Source organism: Neoarius graeffei, chromosome 9 (genome assembly GCF_027579695.1).
Source record: "Neoarius graeffei isolate fNeoGra1 chromosome 9, fNeoGra1.pri, whole genome shotgun sequence".
Taxonomy (NCBI): domain Eukaryota; kingdom Metazoa; phylum Chordata; class Actinopteri; order Siluriformes; family Ariidae; genus Neoarius; species Neoarius graeffei.
In genome coordinates, this window is record NC_083577.1 from 17382818 (window position 1) to 17404596 (window position 21779).

The 21779-nt window shown below is 38.1% G+C and overlaps 1 pseudogene; it reads left to right on the forward strand.

The window, feature by feature from the left end:
• The window catches only part of LOC132891488 (interleukin-1 receptor type 1-like), a 53812-nt pseudogene that overhangs the window by 17369 nt on the left and 14664 nt on the right, over window positions 1-21779 (forward strand).

Genomic DNA, 21779 nt, shown 5'->3' on the forward strand with positions numbered 1-21779 from the left:
ACATCCCCTTTTCTCTTTACAACAGTCTGTAAACGTCTGGGGACTGAGGAGACAAGTTGCTCAAGTTTAGGGATAGGAATGTTAACCCATTCTTGTCTAATGTAGGATTGTAATTGCTCAACTGTCTTAGGTCTTTTTTGTCGTATCTTCCATTTTACGATGCGCCAAATGTTTTCTATGGCTGAAAGATCTGGACTGCAAGCTGGTCAGTTCAGTACCTGGACCCTTCTTCTGCACAGCCATGATGCTGTAATTGATGCAGTATGTGGTTTGGCATTGTCATGTTGGAAAATGCAAGGTCTTCCTTGAAAGAGACGTCATCTGGATGGGAGCACATGCTGCTCTAGAACCTGGATATACCTTTCAGCATTGATGGTGCCTTTCCAGATGTGTAAGCTGCCCATGCCACACGCACTAATGCAACCCCATACCATCAGAGATGCAGGCTTCTGAACTGAGTGCTGATAACAACTTGGGTCGTCCTTCTCCTCTTTAGTCCGAATGACACGGCGTCCCTGATTTTCATAAAGAACTTCAAATTTTGATTTGTCTGACCACAGAACAGTTTTCCACTTTGCCACAGTCCATTATAATGAGCCGTGGCCCAGAGAAGACGTCTGCACTTCTGGATCATGTTTAGATACGGCTTCTTCTTTGAACTATAGAGATTTAGCTGGCAACGGCAGATGGCACGGTGAATTGTGTTCACAGATAATGTTCTCTGGAAATATTCCTGAGCCCATTTTGTGATTTCCAATACAGAAGCATGCCTGTATGTGATGCAGTGCCGTCTAAGGGCCCGAAGATCATGGGCACCAGTATGGTTTTCCGGCCTTTACCTGTATGCACAGAGATTCTTCCAGATTCTCTGAATCTTTTGATGATATTATGCACTGTAAGGTAGATGATGATATGTTCAAACTCTTTGCAATTTTACACTGTTGAGCTCCTTTCTGATATTGCTCTGCTATTTGTCGGCGCAGAATTAGGGGGATTGGTGATCCTCTTCCCATCTTTACTTCTGAGAGCCACTGCCACTCCAGGATGCTCTTTTTTTATACCCAGTCATGTTAATGACCTATTGCCAATTGACCTAATGAGTTGCAATTTGGTCCTCCAGCTGTTCCTTTTTTGTACCTTTAACTTTTCCAGTCTCTTATTGCCCCTGTCCCAACTTTTTTGAGATGTGTTGCTGTCATGAAATTTCAAATGAGCCAATATTTGGCATGAAATTTCAAAATGTCTCACTTTCGACATTTGATATGTTGTCTATGTTCTATTGTGAATACAATATCAGTTTTTGAGATTTGTAAATTATTGCATTCCGTTTTTATTTACAATTTGTACTTTGTCCCAACTTTTTTGGAATCGGGGTTGTATTATATTGTATTTTTGTTTTATTTCTACATTATACAGTATTTTTACATTTGCATTATTGCAGGCTAAACATGATCTTATCAACCTATGAAACAGTATGTTGAATACTTGAGCAGTTTTTATTTATATATATATATATATATATATATATATATACACACACATTTATATATATATATATATATATATATATATATATATATATATATATATATATATATATATATGTAAAATACACTCACTGGCTACTTTATTGGGAACATTTTAATTTTATTAGCTTTGCCATAGCGAGATACAGTATACGATGTACATACATTATGGCTGGAAAACTACTACAGCTTGCGCCAATTACAGTGGCCCCATTGTACTTACCGTAATCTGCATGTTTTTTGAACTGTGGGGGAAACTGGAGCACACCCACGGGGAGAACACGCAAACTCCACACAGAACAGCCCTCGTCGGCCACTGGGCTCGAACCCAGAACCTTCTTGCCGTGAGGTGACGGGACTAACCACTACACCACCGTACCATTTTATACAGTTCTTTAATCAGCCAATCCTTTGACAGCAGCACAATGCATAAAATCATGCAGATACAAATTAAAAGCTTCCGTTAATGTTCACTTCAAACATCAGAATGGGAAAAATTGTGATCTCAGAGTGTGTGTGTGTGTGTGTGTAGGACAGATTTTTTTTTTCATGAATATTTGAACGGAGTGATTTGTTTGATCTGTTTTTTCAAACTGTGGACATATTGTATTGCTCATTATCTAGCTGGAAATCCTGCTAACTACTGACAAGAATAAAGAAGAAATGAATGATTTATTAGGGTTCTATGCAAAAAAAAATTAATTCAGTTTCCAATGTGCTGATAAATCCATTTACCTGCAGCTTGGTTGTGAGATCACAGTGGATTACAATGTTTTACAACGGTGTAAAACTTGAGCAATGAACAAAACTACACTTTGAGTAAAAAGTCAATAATGCTTTGTTTTCTTGCACTTCCCTTTGAGCAGAACTCCAGAGCAGTGCTACAAGCAGGTAAGGGTTGTTGTGGTAGAAGAGGCAAGGTTTGGAACATGTCGCCGTCCTCAGGCAGCAGTGCAGCGACTGCAGAATCGCATGAGCGACAACCTGCGTTGTCCTTTAACTGACTACATCAGCATAGTGAACAGCTACTCCATACGCTGGTACAAGGTGTGTGTGTGTGTGTGTGAATAAGAAGATTAAGTTACACCACAGTAACCATAACCTCTGTTTAAAGCTTCACTTCCTCTGGTTTTCTCTCTCAGGGCTGTGAGCTTCTTCAGGAAGGGTCTAAGTTCAACTTCGCTGAGAATAACCTCCTTCTCCACATCCATAGCGTTTCTCCCAATGATACTGGCATTTATACCTGCAGGATGACCTTTAACCTCACTGGAGTCATCAGTGTCGTTGCAGAGAGCATCGAGTGTAAGGTTTTCGGTGAGAAACAGACAGGAACTGTTGCTGATATGCACCGTGAACTGCAGTTACTTACACAGTTAGCTTTAGTTAAGCCTTCACTAATGGACACCTAACTGAGGTTATTTCATTCCTAGTATTTCTACACCTCCTGTTTTTTTTTTTTTTATATTGATTAACCCTAATTCTAGATTCCTAAGCTATTGTGCAGTTATGGAGGAATAAGTGAAACAGTAAAATCATGACTGGGCATAATACCTGTGTGATTCAGATGGGGAAAGTATAGTCACAGTGTCATGAGATCCAAAAAAAACAATCACTTTTAGGATCTATTGCCATATTATATTGTATATGATACACAAAGAGAACAAGCATAACATGCAGCAAAGTGTGGAGAATACATATGCTGTGGTCAAACATTTAAGATTTTAGGTTACTGCCATATTTTCAAAGAGTGACGATAGTGTGCATAATGTAGTTTTAAAAAAAATCAAATTCTGAAATGTTTTATGGCACATTACCCAATTAAAAAATATATAAAATCATTATGCTCATTATTTTATGTTAAGCAGGCCCATGGTGTTTTGAAAATGCATTACCACAACAACAGCACAATAAATGAGTGACGTAAAACATAAATAATATACAATCCCGCTGTGGGACTGTTGAGCAACTGAAGTCAAGCAGGAATGGGAAAGAATTTCACTTTCAAAACTTCTACAATTATTGCTCTCAGTTTCCAAATGCTTACTGAATGTTGTTAAAAGAAAAGATGATGTAACAGGGCTCGACATTAATGGTTGTCTGCTTTTCCGGGACAAGTGATACTTCATGTCGGACAAGTTCATCGTCTCAGTTACTTAAGTGCCAAAATACGCCGATATTCGGGTTACATATTAAATTTATCAGTTTATTCACATGATTTTCAAAGCATCTCACTCGACACATTGTTTTGATGAATCGCCGGATGTTTCTCTTCGGAAAGAGTGATGTGCACATGCGCAATATTCCGCTTGCGAAACTGGCCAATACCGCTTCGTGTATTTGAGCTGAAAAGTAAACGGTCGTTTATCAGACCCTCCAGGATTTCGCGATGTTGCGATTTGCAACTTCAATGCAAATTCAACCAATCCCCGCGAATTCAGGGCGGTGTTGCAATTATATCCAATCACCGCAACTTTCCCGCAAATTTGACCAATCGTTGGCGTCGTCTTGAGGTGACGTCAACAAACTACCTTCCGCCTTACTTCCATGTATACATTCAAGAAAAGCAGCATGTGTGAGTCAGTGTTTATGTAGGCTTAAATTCTGTTACTGAAAGTGTGTTATGTTTACAGTGAAGCACTGTGTGCACTTTACATTATTTTTTTTAACTTAATACAAGAAATTAATGGATGCCAACATTTTTGCTAAAATGGTATTTTATTTTCCATTGTTTAGGCAGCTTCAGCATCATACTGTGAGATTCTGTTCAAATTGTTATTTTTCTTCTATGAAGCCTGAGCCATTTATTTTATTAGTTTATAATTGTTGTTTAATTTAGTCTTCAGGAGAGACTGCCTGCACACAGTACTAGTATTAATAGTTTTTTTTCTTACATGAAAGCTGAGGCATTTATATTATATTTTAAGGTAACTTCATGTTGTGCTGTGAGGTTCTATGCACTTTAACTTTTGAACCAACAGGTGCATTTGGATAAGTAAAGCCTATTTTTCTGCATTTTTGTAGTCCTGGTAATCTTTTATATTGGTAAAGTTGTTTATAGGACCATTTCTCAGTGTCTGTTTTTTTAATCAATAGTTTTTCAGTAGTAACTTAATATTTAACATATCACTCAATTTTAATCACAAAAAGAGAAAATCGCAACAATTTCTTTCAACTTTCACTTCCTCCCGCAATGTAATCGCAACAAAAACCTAAAAAACACCACAACTTTCATCGCAACCATTAAATACCATACAGGAGCCACACTGAATAATTAGACAACAACAATTAATCAGTGGAGGATATATATTCAAAGTTAATAATTTAAAAATGAAAATTATATATAATTTTAATTTTCTGGTTTTCAATTTCTCATCAATAAATTAATGATTGATGGAGTCCAATTTTTTTCTGCAGTGAATAGATTTTTGTGTTAAAGTAATTATGGTGAAATTAGTTTATTACAAATAGTTTGTGTTTTTTTTTTTCTCAAATTTTTCTTTGGACAAGTCAACTTCACATTCGGACAAGTAAATTTCCTTTCAACTTGCCCGACAGGACAAGTGGTTTCAAAAGTTAATGTAGAGCCCTGATGTAACAGTGATAAACATGCCCCATCCCAACCTTTTTTTTTTTTTTTTTGGAACGTGTTGCAGGTATCGAATTTAGAATGAGTGTATATTTCCCAAAAAAAATAGTGTTTATCAATTTGAACATTAAATATCCTATCTTTGTACTGTATTCAATTGAATATAGGTCAGAAAGGATTTGCAAATCACTGCATTCTGTTTTTCTTTTTTTGCCTCATACACCTATTTATTGTTGAGATTAAAATTTGGCACTGGGTCTAATTCTGAGGAAGTAGTCGGGCAGGGGTCAAAAATGACTCAGTCCATACTGTAAAGAGTCACAATCAGAACAGTGTGTACGAGTTAATCAGAGCTTGTGCTTTTGGGGAAGCCATGGCCTGCTGGTTAGAGAAGCAGCTCTGGGACCAAATTTTTTTTTCACTGCTTAGTCAAGTTTGTCTATCTGTTATTAATTTGCTTGTTTGTATATGATAGAGGAAGGGGTGTGAACGGTGAAGTCTACAGAGTAGGGAATGGTCACGATCTCTTGAGGATGGACAGCAGCCTGACTCAGTCAGTGTGCTCCTCTTTGTATCTGTTGTCTCTCAAGTGTCCTCTAGTGGTCAGACATGAACTACATTTTTCGTCTGTGCATGTACAGTACATATTATAATTACTGTCTGTTATTATTATATTTATTTATTTATTCTTCTTTATTTAACCAGGGTAGTCACATTGAGGCTGTTGCCTCTTTTTCAAGTGAGCCCTGGCCAAGAAAGCAGCAATAAGCTAAATCAAACAACATAAAGCAGACATGCAAACAAACACAGCAACAAAGCATAGCAAAAATTAAGAGCAAAAACATAAAAGATTAAGACATGAAAACATGCAGGACATAATCAAAACATAGAGGACATAAACAAGATATGCATAGCTTAGAAGAATGGCAGGGCATGAACACATCATACTGGACAACACACAATTTGATAAGACAAGCAAAACAAAAACATACCATGCAGGGCAACAAAATACACACAACTTAAAACACACAATAGGTTAAAAGACAGGCAGAACACATAAATAACATGTTGGACAAGAGACACATAGCTTAAAATACACGCAGGTTGAGACAAGCAGGACATAAACATCTCATTCTCATCTCATTATCTCTAGCCGCTTTATCCTTCTACAGGGTCGCAGGCAAGCTGGAGCCTGTCCCAGCTGACTACGGGCGAAAGGCGGGGTACACCCTGGACAAGTCGCCAGGTCATCACAGGGCTGACACATAGACACAGACAACCATTCACATTCACACCTACGGTCAATTTAGAGTCACCAGTTAACCTAACCTGCATGTCTTTGGACTGTGGGGGAAACCGGAGCACCCGGAGGAAACCCACGCGGACACGGGGAGAACATGCAAACTCCACACAGAAAGGCCCTTGCCGGCCCCGGGGCTCGAACCCAGGACCTTCTTGCTGTGAGGCAACAGCGCTAACCACTACACCACCGTGCCGCCCCTCCTCGAATCAATTTTGGAAAATTAGCCTTTCAATATAATGCCCCCTCAACCTGGAATGAACTCCAGAAACAGTTAAAGTTAGATTTGTTCATTCCACTGACTGATTTTAAGTTACGCATTGCCGACATATTAAAATATCAATGCAAGTGTTTTTAAGGTTAAGGCTATTCTATTGAACACATTCAGTGCATTATCTTTTATGTTTAAGTTGTAAGTATGCCAGCTTTGGTCTATGTTACCTGTTATGTGCTTGTTTGTGTTCTTATTTCATTGTGTACCTATTTCTTATGGTAATTTCTGCTCTCTTGCTGTCCAGCATTATTATTATTATTATTATTATCTCATCTCATCTCATTATCTCTAGCCGCTTTATCCTTCTACAGGGTCGCAGGCAAGCTGGAGCCTATCCCAGCTGACTACAGGCAAAAGGTGGGGTACACCCTGGACAAGTCGCCAGGTCATCACAGGGCTGACACATAGACACAGACAACCATTCACACTCACATTCACACCCACGGTCAATTTAGAGTCACCAGTTAACCTAACCTGCATGTCTTTGGACTGTGGGGGAAACCGGAGCACCTGGAGGAAACCCACGCGGACACGGGGAGAACATGCAAACTCCGCACAGAAAGGCCCTCGCCGGCCACGGGGCCCGAACCCGGACCTTCTTATTGTGAGGCGACAGCGCTAACCACTACACCACCGTGCCGCCCTTATTATTCTTATTATAACTGCATATGCACTTGTTCACTGTACCACAGTGCTGTTGAATTTTTAAGACGTACAATTTTAGGAAACTAATCAACTCTGGGGCCGTCCTGGGCAATATGACAATATTGATATTGTGATATTTTTTGATTATATTACGATACAGCCCTGTGATGACCTGGCGACTTGTCCAAGGTGTACCCCGCCTTTCGCCTGTAGTCAGCTGGGATAGGCTCCAGCTTGCCTGCGACCCTGTAGAAGGATAAAGCGGCTAGAGATAATGAGATGAGATATTACGATACACAATATAACTGTAAAATGTTAACATTCAATAACATTTCTTATGTTTCCTCATTTTAATCTGTTTTTTGTAAATATTTATTTAATATTAAATAAGTATTAATGAACTCTGGCAGTTTGTTAGTAAACCCATACGGTATGGTGAAACACATCATGTATTGTAGAATAGTATAATTTTTTAGTCATACTGGCCACACCTATTTACTTACACTAGAGTGGTAACTGTGTGTAACATCAGGACACACTGCATCGTCCCATCACTGATTACTTTCCAATAATAGCATGTTTGTAGCAGTTATTCTCTTGTTTTTCTTTCAGAGAGCAGATCAAAAAGACCTCAAGTGCTGGCGCCCACTTATGAATCTATGAAAGTATCTGTAGGTGAGTTGCACTTAAAACTGAGTAATCACATACAAAACAAGGATTCAGTACCATACACAATCATCTGTTTTTGTTTGTTTATGCATTTGTGTGTGAGCAGGTTCTCCCATTAACAAGACATGTCGTGTGTTTGTACCTGGCAAGGGAGATTATATGCCAATAGTAATCTGGGATTTTAATGGCAATGACATCTCCCTAAACACCTCTGAACGCATCCACCAGGGACCTCAAAAGTAAGTTTTGCAGACGGTTGAGACAACCGTAATTCAGCTGTCATGCTGTTGCTTTGATGCTCACCAGTGTGAAACAAAGAAAGGGTTACAACGAAACACTGAAGAGGAAGAACAGCCTGGAATGAGCTGCTTCACACGTTAACACATAATGTCACAATTAGATTTAATTTACAGTTTAGGTATACAGTGGTGCTTGAAAGTTTGTGAACCCTTTAGAATTTTCTATATTTCTGCATAAATATGACCTAAAACATCATCAGATTTTCACACAAGTCCTAAAAGTAGATAAAGAGAACACAGTTAAACAAATGAGACAAAAATATTATACTTGGTCATTTAATTATTGAGGAAAATGATCCAATATTACATACCTAGGGCGGCACGGTGGTGTAGTGGTTAGCGCTGTCACCTCACAGCAAGAAGGTCCGGGTTCGAGCCCGGTGGCCGGCAAGGGCCTTTCTGTGCAGAGTTTGCATGTTCTCCCCGTGTCTGCGTGGTTTTCCACTGGGTGCTCCGGTTTCCCCCACAGTCCAAAGACATGCAGGTTAGGTTAACTGGTGACTCTAAATTGACCGTAGGTGTGAATGTGAGGGTGAATGGTTGTCTGTATCAGCTGGGATAGGCTCCAGCTTGCCTGCGACCCTGTAGAACAGGATAAAGCGGCTAGAGATAATGAGATGAGATGAGATTACATACCTATAAGTGGCAAAAGTATGTGAACCTTTGCTTTCAGTATCTGGTGTGACCCCCTTGTGCAGCAGTAACTACATACAACTAAACGTTTCTGGTAATTGTTGATCAGTCCTGCACACTGGCTTTGAGGAATTTTAGCCCATTCCTCTGTACAGAATAACTTCAACTCTGGGAATAAAGCTTCAACTCCGCTTACGTATGAATGACGTTTACTGCGAAGGGGTCTATTGCTGTGTGTTGCACCATAGTCCTGAAGAAACAACATTTATTTTCAGTGTTATATATATAAACTTAGTACTATGCAAAAGTCTTAGGCACATGTAAAGAAATGCTTTACACCAAAAATGGCTTAAAAATAGTGAAATGTAAAGTTCCAACATAAAAAAAAATACTATGAACAGCAGTAAGCCATAATAAATGGATTTAAAAAATCAATATTTCTTATTTTTCAATATTTCTTATTTTCATTATTTCAAAATTCAATATTCAAAAAAGTTAACATTTGGAGTGAGACGACCCTTTGCTTTAAAAAAAAAACAAATTGTAGTCTCGGGCACAATGAGTGCAGTTTTATAAGGAAATGAGCTTTAGGTTTTACTGAGCATCTTGCAGAACCAGCCACAGTTCTTCTGGACACTTGGACTGTCACACTTGCTTCTTGCAGCAAAACCCAGTAGCCTTCATTATGTTTTTTTTTTTTTTTTTATCTGAAAAGTGATCTCTTATGGAATATGCTGCTCAGATACAAAATTTTTTTTCCCTGTCACATTTAATTTTGTGCTGGAAAACGACCATTTGGAACTCTAAAATGTTTTTGTACTGACTCGATAATGTAGCAGTCACAAAATAGAAACATATAACAAAGTTTGTATGAAAAAAATAGAGGGTCTCAGACTTTTGAACAGTACTCTCTCTCTGATTTTATATATATATATATATATATATATATATATATATATATATATATATATATATATACACGCGCGCGCGCACACACGAGAGTAAGTCAGAAAGTTCTAAGATAAATTGAAAAAAATCTTTATTTATGAAAATAACAAAGCTATTTCTCTGCATATCCTCCATTTAAGTCTAAACACTTCTGCAAGTGATGCTTCCATTGGAGAATTCCTTCTTTTGAATTCTTTTGATTTCCTTTTGAAATCATAACATCTTTTAGAACTTTTTGACTTGCCCTCATATATATATATATATATATATATATGAGAGATCTGGAGGCATGACAAGAAACTTGACAGCATTGAATTTGATCTTTTCACAGTGACTGAACGAAGTACTTCCAATCCATTTATGGATTATATTTGGCTCATATTGTTCCTTAATGCAGTAAACAGATTGTAACTGTGGTTACAGTGACCTCCAGGTGGCTGAGGGTTTGTGGGTGGAGCGCAGCTTGTTGGTGTCTCAGGTACTGCCAGGTGATTTGAACCTGAACTTCACCTGCACGGCCGTGAGCCACAGAGGAGTTGCCACTGGCTACTTTACACTCCAGCCTGCAGGTCAGAAAGTACACAATGTTTTGTTTTTACTACCACTGTGAAATTGTATTATTCCATGTATTTCCATGTATTATTGCCCTGTTATTGCTACTTCTATCCATCATCTAGCCATAAGAGTAGTACCAGAGAGTCTTTTGGCTAGATGATGGATAGAAGATGAGATTTCTTGTATGTTGTCAGATCCTAATCTGCTGATGCCAATTTGACTCCTGGCCACCACACTGGCTCTTCTTTTCATCGTGGGACTTCTCCTGTACAGAGTGTTTAAAGTGGAACTTGCTCTGCTCTTCCGTACCCTGTTTCCTTTCTTTTATACAAGCACAGGCACATGAACACCAGGAAACCAGTGTTTCCCCTCAGCCCATTTTAACACTTGTGTGAAGAACATGAAAAATTACAGAATAACTTCCTTTCCAAAACTCAAACACCAGGCAACTGTTTCCTACCTCAGAAGGCACCCAAGCGAGTGCTTAACTTTAAAAAAGGATACTTCAGATGAGAATTTATTTTATTTTATATATATATATATATATATATATATATATATATATATATATATATATATATATATATAAGAATGACAAGCTCCTCGGTAAAAAAAAAAATTATATATAATTTTTTTTTTTTTACTGAGGAGCTTGCCATTCTCATTTAAATACAACAACTCGTGTAACTAAGGCAGTGTGCATGAACTTATTGTGGCGAATAAACCTTTTGGGGCAAATCCAAGAAACATTGCAGGTACCCAAATGAATGCTGGGATAATTCATAAGTTGAAACACAGGCAAGAATTACAAACGCTGAAGTAACAAAGAAACTAGAAAACAGGACTTGGACTTAAAAACAGAAAAAAGTATGGTTTTGAAACAATGCCAACAAACAGCAGGGCATACTTAGATACATTAATCAAGAACTAACACAAAACAGGTGGGCACAGTCAGGTGACAAACTAAAAACAGGGTGGGGGCTAACACAGAAACAAAAACATAACCACATGGAGCTCGTGTCCATGTCAGTCAGGATTCAAAATTGGTGATAAATTATCGACCTTAAATCTCTGATGGCATGCGAACTAATAAAATTTGGTCAGCTAATATTTCTTCAAAAAATTTCAGAATTCTTTGTTAATATGTATAAATGTAATAAAAGTGTGTGCTTAAGGACTAAATATTGCATCACATAGAGGAGTTGACATGAAACATAGTGTGTAAGGTATGTCTGTGGAGTTTCTTTTTTTTTTTGGTCTTAAGTCTTTTTATTGTATTTTCACATGGAACAAAACAAACACATGCCAACCCATATCCCACCTACCCACATCGCACCATTGTTATAAATAAAAATAACATAAAATGAAACAAAAGCTGCACAGCAGATAAATCGACACATTTGCATTATACAGATAATAGAAAATAGCTAGACAAGTAAGTGAAGACAAAAAGACAGGAAAAAAGAAAGAAGACAACAATAAGACTCACATCATTACAATATCATTAGAGTCCATCTTTTTTAACTAATGTAAGAACAGGTTGCCAGATACAGCAGAATTTTTGATTATTACCCTGTAGAGAATACCGAATTTCTTCAAGTGTTAGATAGTGCATAACATCATTAAGCCAATGTTTAAATGTAGGTGGAGACTTGTCTTTCCATTTCATTAGAATAATATGTCTGGCTAGCAAATGCTATCACTGTTTTACCCCTGTTGCCTACACACAGTTCTTGTGGTATTACTCAAAAAATGGCAGTAACCAGTGATTGCTCAACATGGGTAGCTTTAGAGAGAAAAGCAAAACTAACCCCCAAAACTCAGACAACTTAGGGCAGCTCCTATGCGACAGAATACCTGGCTCTATATTGCATCGGTGTAATTATAGCCAACTTTGTTTTTGACCAATGTACAGTGGTGCTTGAAAGTTTGTGAACCTTTTAGAATTTCCTATATTTCTGCATAAATATGATCTAAAACATCATCAGGTTTTCACACAAGTCCTAAAAGTAGATAAAGAGAACCCAGTTAAACAAATAAGACAAAAAATATTATACTTGGTCATTTTGGAAAATACTTAAGGTGAGTAACGTAATCTGATTACTTTGGATTACTTGACATTACCATCTTTTTAAAGACTACATGAATGTGTTGAAAACTGCCCAACACATTAGAGGCACTTCACTTCTTTTGAGGAGGCCGAAGAAGGGATGCCTGCGCAGAGTGTGCAGCATTCTCAAAGACTCCTCTCATCTGGCAAACAGACTCTTCTAGATCCTTCCCTCCAAGAGACTCTTCAGGAGCCTACCCACCAAAACCACCAGATACAGAAAGAGCTTTTTCTCCACAGCAGTCACCCTACTGAACTTTGTTTAAAGATGATCTTCCCCTTCCTCCTTCCACACTGGTCACTCCAATTCTGCATTTCACTGCTGTGTATCTGCTCATTCCTCCTAATTCTTTAGAATCTGCATTTACTGTATGCCATTTGTTTGCAGAAGAGGGTATATTACGGGAGGGGATGGTGGAGGTGGCGGATAATTATTTCAATGTTTTAGAATTTCCATCAAAATATATATGGCAAACATATACACAGCAAAATCTCCAGTGTTGAATTAACACCCAGAGTGTTGATTTAACACCCTACTGTGTTTACATAGGTTCAATTGGACACAAATTAACTCTGAAAGGGTTAATTCAACACTGAGGAATTTGCTGTGTACTGTTTGAAACCTTAGACCCTCAGGAATCTATTTATACCCACCAATAGTGATATTGTTTTGTGCATTAACAAAATGTGGGGTGTGCAACAAAAGGTTTATCATGTTTCTTTTGTTGAAAGACAATAAAAAAGCCCAATTTTTCCTTAACGATTTCTTTAGTTCCAACACTTGAAAGTGGAAGAGTATTAGATAGACATAAAGTGTTTTTATAAAACAATTATCAAAAATGAAACTTATTTTTCCATTTACTGTCAGTATTCTTTTAATGACTAAACTGAGCTTATTAAATATCCTATTAAACATCCTATTAAACTTGATGTGACAATGACAAAAATGCCCTTTTCCACATTTTTATTTCCAAAACTGCAGTGGTGGTACTTTGTACTGAAATTAGGCAAACAAATACCATTGAAAAGTATTTACAGCTATGGTTACCAACACTTTCTATCACTATGACTACAGTTAAAATAAAGTAGCAATAAAAAAAAGTAATAAAACATGGATTTTCAATTTCCCTTTCCCTATAAGGACAAAAAAATAGCTTTTATAAAACAATTATCAAAAGTGAAATATTTGAATTACAGTCAGTCGTATTCATCCACCAATAATTTCAAAGGACTAAATGTCTGTCAAACTTTGTGACACTGACAAAAACGCTGTTTGCCACAAACCTCGTCACCAGATGTACATTTTAAACAAATATGACATATATTTTCCTTTTATCTGTTAGCAAAACCGCAATATTTTCAGATTGCTTTTCAGCAACCTACTTAAATCTGTCTCGCTTAGTCTAGAGTTCAGTAAAGGCGGTTGTAGTGCAGCAAGAGCACCTGTTCAAAGTGCTTGTCTGTCATGCGGTTTCAGTGAGGGCTGAAATCAAGTCCTCCATGGCTAAACAGCCGTTCAACAGGAGCACTTGATGGCAGAGTGGTATTATACTTTAAGAAGAGAGCTCTGATTGTTGGGTATGTTTTTAATGAGGCCAATGTCTTATCTGGATCCTGAAGGTACCGTTGCACTTCTTCCTTTGCTGTAGTGACATGCTTTCTATATGAGATCACAGCTGCCTTTAATCATGTCCACTTGGCATTCCTTTCAGAACAAATTAACATACTTGGAGTGTACTACATTAACCAACACTGTAATTCCAAATACACACAAGGGAAATAATTCTATATCTAAACTAAAAGTATATTGCTAGCTAATGTTAACCACATACCATAAACCATACCATGTATGTTATTTGCTAATGTTAACCACAAATAGCCTACACAAAGGCTAGAGAATCGTTTTGTCAATCTCTTTAAAGAACATTATCATCATCATTATCAACAACAAGTAAATTCGACAAGGGCAGACCTGTACTAAATGAGTGCAATATTCCAAAATGACCACTCGTGACATTATAGGCTAGTAGCATATCGGGACAACTTGCTAGTTGAATATGAAAGGACTAAATATGAGAGGACTAAAGCGGAGTCCATCAGAATTTTGGTTCCACAAGGCAACATAATGTTTGAACTTAGCTAAGTCCTGTTATATTACTAAGGCCAAATAAAAAAAATAGTGTGTTTCCGGTAACCCGACCGATTGAGAATTTCCGCGTCGAAATTGCCGACTGTAAAGTTTTTATAACAAATTTCCCTCGATATTTTAGTGCAAGCGGCGTTAGTTTGTCATAATTTTTTGTTTCAACGCATTCAAGTTGTGAAAGAAATGATAAAAAGTAAAATGTTTCGCCACTTCTATCAGCTCGCCTGCATAAACATGGAAGCGCACTTGTATACTGAAGGAGGAAGGAAAACTGAGCCGAGCCGCCATTTTGAATCCTCATTCAAGGCTGTAATGCAAATTGCTTCCTTTTCAGTATACAAGTGCACTTCCATGGCAGGGAAAAACACTACATTTTGCCGCCTATGTAGTCCCCTATTTATACAAATAGGAGTCATTCAGGATTCAGCCATGTTTTTGCTCGGTGTTTTTGCTCGACCCAAGTTCTACAGTAGGCTAGGCTAGGCCGTCTGGTTTTAATGAAAGTAGCCTAGCCTAGGACGTTATTTTCACATTATTTCTTGATAAGGTGTTTCCACGTTATTACATGAAAATATCATGAAATATCGCTTCCGTAGATCATAACTCGAACTCTCGTGATTTTTTTTTTATTCGTTTAAAGATTTAAAACACTTATTTTATTATGATGTGTGGTATAAAGGATTCTGTGCCAAAATACTATTTTGTAAGATGTTTACTTGTGTTAATTTTTTCCAACAAAATAAAAAAAAATTAAGAAAAAAAAAAACTTTCCAATGATCTAAATCTTTCTTTAAGCAATTTAAAAGTGGAGGGAAATTAGCTTCATAAAGATCTTTAAATCTATGGGTTATCCAAAAACCTAAATATTTAAATTTATGCGTGCGTATTTTAACCGGTAGGGGCTGGATCACTGGCGGCTCGTTAATAGGGGCGATTTGGGCGACGCACTCCCAAACAGGAAGGGAGATTTTTTTTTTTATCTACTCCTACTACCAACAGTAATGTCATTGTCCAATCAGGCTAAGGTCGCGCCTGGTGTAGCCACGCCCTTTTGGGGCGATTTCTGTCAGGTTCAGATTTGCCCCAAAATCTCCCATTGACACTAATGGTACGTACGTTTTTTTTTCGAAAATCCTGCTCCCAATGCATTTTCTATTGGGTTTTATGTGCTCGCACAAGCAGCGTGCTTACGTCATACGCCTGTTGCGCCGCGCAAGTGTTGCCAGATTGGTTTTAAGTGCATTTTGGCGGGTTTTGAACATAATTTTGGGCTGGAAAACGCAACTTGCGCGGGAAATGTGTGAACATTCTATGAAGATGGCGGCGAGTGTTGAGTGCAACAATACGATAGCGTCTCTGAAAGAAGTTCCCTTTAGTCGTCGTACCAATGAAGAGAAAACGGCAATCAAACAGCTAGGACCTCCTAGACTGAATTTAAACATCAAGCAAGTGTCTACGAAGGGGGAGAAGACCGACTCAAGAGGTTTTAACAAGAACTGGTACCACCGGAAAACTTGGCTAGCTGGCTGTGATGTAGTCAATGCTCGTTTTTGCTACCCTTGCGTTCTCTTCCACCCTGGAAGTAGCACAGCAGATGGTACAGTGATATCTGATATTTGAATTTACTAGGCAAAAGTTGTTTGTGTGTGTGTTTTACCAATGGCAGTTTAACATTGCCATGTTTTTGTTTTACCAATGGCAGTTTAACATTGCCATGCTTGGAATATTTCAGTAGCCTCAAGTTCTCTCTGACTTGGTGTAAATTAAGCATATTTTCAGTTTTTATATATTGTACAGTACACAGCGAAATCCCCTGTGTTGAATTAACACCCAGAGTGTTGATTTAACACCCTACTGTGTGTCCAGTTGGACACAAATGAACTCTGAAAGTGTTAATTCAACACTGGGGAATTTGCTGTGATGTGTTCATTGGAGCCAGCAGCACCTTACCTTTTTTCCAACTTGTTAAGCCAAGTTGCACTGACTACAAAACCTTGTGTAACCTTGTGTGTGTATATAGCTAAATAACTAAAGCCTTTTGTGTTCATTGACATGCTTGTAATACTTTAAATTTCCTTTTAAGGCATGGCTTTCTGGAGGAATTTTTGGGGGAAAAAATGCAGAATTTATTTAGAATTATTTGTTGTTAAAATGGTGCAATTCCATATAAAAAAACATAATTAAGCTGCACACGTTTGTTTGATGGTTATGCTTTTCATCTTTTCCAAAACTTAAATAAACACTTGTTTTGGATTTATATCCTGCCACTTTAATTGCATTCTTTAGAATTGAAGAAATTAGAATATGTTTATAATTAAGAATGTGTCCTACTTATTATAGAATACTGGAATAATATGAGAAAATGAGTAATGTAATATTAATTGATTGTGATGTTTTGCTTTGAAGGCTTCACAATGAATCTTCCTTAGTTTTAGCCTGGCAAGCCAGACTAAATGTGAATATTTGCCTCTTGTAGGCAAAAATATTTTTGGCCGCTAGGCGGGTGGGTCTAGTTTAGAGCAATTCCAGCGTTATGGACGTGACACTTGAACTCAAAATGGCAACAAATGACCCAGTGCATGTTTTATTGTCTCCCAGTATTTAAACAGGTGTTGCATATTTTAAGGCTGTACCATACTGGAGAAGTGATAGAACAAGAACAATTCCCATAGTACATCTAGGGCATGCCAGAAAATGCCAATAAAAGATGCGTTATGGATGTGACAGAAAAAGTATCACTTTTCTTGGGTGACTGTACATTTTTATCAAACTCTGTGAAATCGTAAACCTAATGTCGAAATGGAGATATCCGTTTGATAGAGGGGTCCAAGGTGAATATTAAAAAATCTTTGTTTAAAATATTTTGTATTTCATGCAGAGTTTCGGAAGGAAAAGTCAGCGTTATGGATGTGACGAAATTCCGTTATGGATGTGACGCGTCTGAAATAGACATGGCATATGTTTAGAAAATCAGCAATTTAACCACCATAACCCTTTGAAAAACTCTCTAAATATCAGCTAAAACTATCAAAGTTCTTAAATAATATTTAGGATGGCTATTGTTTTGCTGTTTTGTGGATTTTAGCATACATTTCTGTGGCTTGTGGCAATAATATAGAATTGTACATGATCAAAGTTGATTTTAGCTTGGGTTTTACATTATAAGAAAGAAAGACTGACAGTGACATATTAGGTTGGTTACAAATTGGTTCAACTTATTCACATCTGTAAAATACAGGCCTAGGTGATATCTCTGGGAGTGGTTTTGATGTATTACATGCTGCTTTATTTTTGCATGGTGAGGTTGACATTTACATGGAATTGCCCACCCGTAGATCATAACTCGAACTCTCGTGATTTTTTTTATTCATTTAAAGATTTAAAACACTTATTTTATTATGATGTGTGGTATAAAGGATTCTGTGCCAAAATACTATTTTGTAAGATGTTTACTTGTGTTAATTTTTTCGAACAAAATAAAAAAAAATTAAGAAAAAAAAACTTTCCAATGATCTAAATCTTTCTTTAAGCAATTTAAAAGTGGAGGGAAATTAGCTTCATAAAGATCTTTAAATCTATGGGTTATCCAAAAACCTAAATATTTAAATTTATGCGTGCGTATTTTAACCGGTAGGGGCTGGATTGTAGTCAACTGACAAGTGGGATCAAGAGGCATGAGCTTACTTTTCTGCATGTTAATTTTATATCCTGATATCTTGCCAAAAAAGTTTAACAGATCAAGCATCTTTGGTAGACTTGTCTTGGGGTCAGTCATATACAGTGGTTAAATTGGCTTTTGTAAGGAGGGGGAGCCCTTCTTCACTCACAGTGGTCAATATCTCTCAAAACATTTTTATTTATCGCACCATCGGTTTAATACATATTTTATCAACTTATGGCCTACTTATTTATATCTCACATCAATGCACATATTGGTAACTTATTAAGCCTATGTTTCATCATCAAGCTACACTGTAATTTGTAAAACTTATTCACAATATACACCACCAATTCACATATTAGCAATAGTTATTTACATCTCATCAATCTACATTATTATTTGCATTACTCAAATACTGAATAAATTAAACATGAGCTACAGTATTATAAAGAATTATGCTACACTAAGACATTGGCAGTTAACATATCTGATGTGATGCTTAACTAGCCAAGCATCTAAACCAGCTTACAAAAGCCTCCATCCACACTGCTATGTACACCTTTCACCATGTGTCCTGGAGTGGGCTACCTCTCTACTTGTCCATGGGAATAGCCAACAGACATTCCAACCTGGCTGCAGAAACTCATTTCACATCTGCAAAAATAGCCACTATGGGACTGATGCTCACACACACACACTCTCTCTCTCCCTCGCTCCCCCCGTCTCACCGTCACTCACTCGCGCTGCCTCTGCCACTTGTTCTGACGGCTCCTCCCACTCACAAGTGAAATTTGCGAGTGGGAGACGGGGGGAGCGAGGGAGAGAGAGAGAAAGAGTGATCAGTCCCGTGTAGTATTTTTGCAGACATATACCTTAACAGACGACCTTTATCTTTCTCATCATCAAATCATTTCGTCTTTAAAATGATAGCTTCTTTAGCGCGAATGAAAAAAAAACCGACTTATGGGAAATGTCATATCACTCGCGGGCACGCGAGGGCCACTGTCTAAATACGGGAGACTCCCAGAGTGTCCGTGAGACTAGGGATGTCTGAATTGTTTAATTTTGTTATTTAGTCTAGTCTTAGTACCCCACAGCAACCTCATAACTTTGGCCGACCAAAGCAGCATTGGTTTGGGAGTGGAGCGTGTGAGCCAATGGAAACTGCCAGTTCTCACTATCACGAGGGAGTTTTTGCTAGTGTTCCATGTGCACAGACTAGGGTGACCATTTCCATAACACCAAAAAGGAGGACATTATTTGGACGGGGGGTCTGGGGGTCCTCCCCCAGAAAATTTTGTATTTCTTAGATGCAATTTCCTGCATTCTAATCAATTTTAGGGTGAATAATGGCAAATCCCATCTGATTCATAGCCCTCAAATTTTTATGTAAACCACAGTGTCAAGATTGAGAATGGATTATTTTTATGCAAGTCACTCAAGTTTGGTGAAATCAACATCACAATTTTGTAGGGTTAAAGATTATGATTGTGGGGGGAAAAGAGTAAGGTCAAAGCATTCATAGTATTTATTATAATTAATGTATTAGCTTTTAATTGGCTAGAACACACAGTATTTATCTCATCTCATTATCTCTAGCCGCTTTATCCTTCTACAGGGTCACAGGCAAGCTGGAGCCTATCCCAGCTGACTATGGGCGAAAGGCGGGGTACACCCTGGACAAGTCGCCAGGTCATCACAGGGCTGACACATAGACACAGACAACCATTCACACTCACATTCACACCTACAGTCAATTTAGAGTCACCAGTTAACCTAACCTGCATGTCTTTGGACTGTGGGGGAAACCGGAGCACCCGGAGGAAACCCACGCGGACACGGGGAGAACATGCAAACTCCACACAGAAAGGCCCTCGCCGGCCCCAGGGCTCGAACCCAGGACCTTCTTGCTGTGAGGCGACAGCGCTAACCACTACACCACCGTGCTGCCCCACAGTATTTATATTTATTAAAAACATTGTGGAGTTAACAAACCACTGAAATTAAACTTAAGGTGCCGAGTACCAAAAAGCACAACATTTGTAGATTCTCAAAGAACAAATAGGCAACATAACCAGCAACATTATAAAACGTTTTAAAGCATTCATAGTATTTATTATAATTCATGTATTAGCTCTTAATTGGCTAGAACACCATATTTGTATTTATTAAAAACATTGTGGAGTAACAAACCACTGAAATTAAACTTAAGGTAGATATAGTAGATGTGCATTTGCACTGTCATCCATATCCTAACAAGTTAAGTTGTGAGCAGCTGGTCTACCGGACAGACTCGTGTTTCCAAGTCCCAGCCAGGGCCAGGGGGGCAGGGCACTAGGCACGCGCCAGGAAGATCATCAAAGGATAGAGCGCAACGCGTTCTAGAACGCAACGCCTCGCGGTGCGGAGTTCGCATTGCATGCCAAAAAACATCGAGCCATAGACTCTTTATTGTAGATTACTAGTGTGCAGCACAGATCTGCAGTTTCCATACAAAACGTTATTCTAGAACTCTGCTCTTCCAGTCTGGCAAGTCGATATTATATAATTCCGCTCATCGTCTCTAAAAGGAGGACAAATGTGCGTCCGGCTTGATGCTGCGCCGGACGCCGGACAAGACATTGAAAAGACGGACGGTCCGGCCTAAAGCCGGACGTCTGGCCACCCTAGCACAGACAGGTTAGCGGGCATCCATTAAAGCTAACTCAATTTTCTGATATTTACCTAAAAGCTAAAAACACAGAAAACAGCTACAACTTAGTAAATGAAGATAAAATATGACAGAACTACAGACAAAAAGATCTGAACTTCAGCAGATGGAGGCGTGAATTTTTCAACTAGCATCCTGTCTGTCAGTGTTGGCTAACGTTACTTATGTCATCTGCTGCACTAGTATATTTTGCCTGAGAAAGTTTCTCAACTAAAGACAAAATAAACAAAATAACCATGACGTACCTCTGTCTACTTTTAAGGCATCGTGTTTAGCAGATAGTTACAACTTCATACGACATAAATCCTCATAGAATATAAAGTATGACGGACTGATAGAAAACAGTGGCGCCAATTTCTCAAGCTGAAGTCCATTAATGTTAACATTAAACGTATGATGATGCTGTGTGATGTCACACATTCTCGCAGCGCATGCACATTCAATGATAATTCCAATGAAAATGTTTTTTTTTTAAATTGATGGGTGTAATTCACTTTAGCTTATTTTTTTGTTGTCTAAATAATTATTGACAAACTACAATTGGCATTACTGACAACACTACAATCAAAGGCTTCCACACAGTGCGTGCAGACAGAGACTGCGCCAGGAGTGGTAAGCACAAAGGGGGAGGGCTTGCCATTCTTGTGAACAACCGGTGGTGTAACCCAGCTCATATCACCGTGAAGGAGCGCATCTGCAGCCCGGATGTTGAACTGT